We start from the raw sequence: 1,589 nt of genomic DNA on the forward strand, positions 1-1,589 counted from the left end.
ATTTCGACCGCGTATATAAAAATAATAAATAATAAAAGACTCTGTAAATATAAAACAAAATGAAATGTTATAATCATGATTATTTTAATTATCTTTATGTTTTAAATTAAACGTTCTTTATTACATAACTGGCTCTTAGCCCTTCAATTGTTCTATTTTTAAAAAAATTTAATTATATTAAATAAATTAATATTTAATATAATTTACTTACACAATATGGTTATTTACTTTTTACGGCTATCCTCTTTTTTCTGCGGTCCTACAGTAATTCGTCCGCAGAAGTCAGTTTTGTTCCGCTATTTTCGATACGCGATAATTTCGTTCCTATGGTCCCATGAAGCGGAATTAACGTAAACGGATCGGCGGTTTACCAATCATACAACTGTTTAGATGAAGGCAAATAAAGAAAAATAACAAAACTCGTTTTATGACTGACCATCCGCCTGATCCGCTTATGCGAATTTCGCTCCATGGGACCAGAGGAACGAAATTTTCGCGCATCAAAAACAGCGGAACGTCCGCGATTGGTCAGATTTTCGATACGCGCGATCCGCGATATGCGCGATACGCTCCATGGGACTACACCCTTAGCGTATCGATACGCGCATCGCCCATTTCTATAATATAGACATTCGAATATTGGCGGGAATTGCTAAAAAATGGACCAATCAAAACTGACTGTCTGATATCGCGATTCTGATTAGAGGGTCTCTACTCCAAAGTAGAGATCCTCAGGTAAGAGATGCGTGAACTTTGAGCATTTGCAAGAACATGGCGACCTCCATTATGTGTTATATGTGTGTGATACTTGTATCCAATAAAATATATAATAAAAATACAGGTGATTGAGAGCAAAACTTAATGACTCCTGCACACTGGACGCGGAAACGCTTGCCGCGCGGCAAAATGCGACGCGGTAACCAATGAACATGTTAGGAGCTGTAAAGTGTGCAGGAGCCATAAGATGGAGTTATTAAAGCATTGTACGTTAACAATATATTTCATAGATAAACTTACAAACATGATAAAATCGAACGTTTCGGCTAAATTCGAGCCATCTTCAACGATATCCAAATAATATTATAATACAAATTATTAAAGCTACAATCCGTGCATGTGTGTGTGCAGCTAGAAGAGCCTCTTCAATTTCAAACTTGAAAAGCATCACTGCCGGTTAGTTGAATGGCTAACTGAGTAACGAAGAAAAGTAATTATGAAAAATATGACAATGATAACACCAAGCATAGAATGATCGAAGGATGCTGCATGCTCATCCGCTGCAAACCATGATCCAAATATAAAAAAATTTTAGAAACGCATGAATAAATCGTTAAGAGGACCGACTTGTACAAAATATCCATGTTCAAATGATAGTAACGGCATAAAATATATCAGGTTGAGCATTGTAACATAACAAACAGATTGTCCTTAGGCCGGAATCAGACTACGCATTAAAGATTAAGGTTGAAGATTGAAGATTAAAATTTGACCACGGAGGTCAAAGGAATTTTAGCTCCTATTGTTTTGATTGGTCAAATTTCAATCTTCCAATTTTCAATCTCAATTTTCAATGTGTAGTCTGATTTCGG

This window comes from Mycetomoellerius zeteki, unplaced genomic scaffold (genome assembly GCF_001594055.1).
Source record: "Mycetomoellerius zeteki isolate Tzet28-1 unplaced genomic scaffold, Tzet1.0 scaffold134, whole genome shotgun sequence".
In the NCBI taxonomy this organism is placed as follows: domain Eukaryota; kingdom Metazoa; phylum Arthropoda; class Insecta; order Hymenoptera; family Formicidae; genus Mycetomoellerius; species Mycetomoellerius zeteki.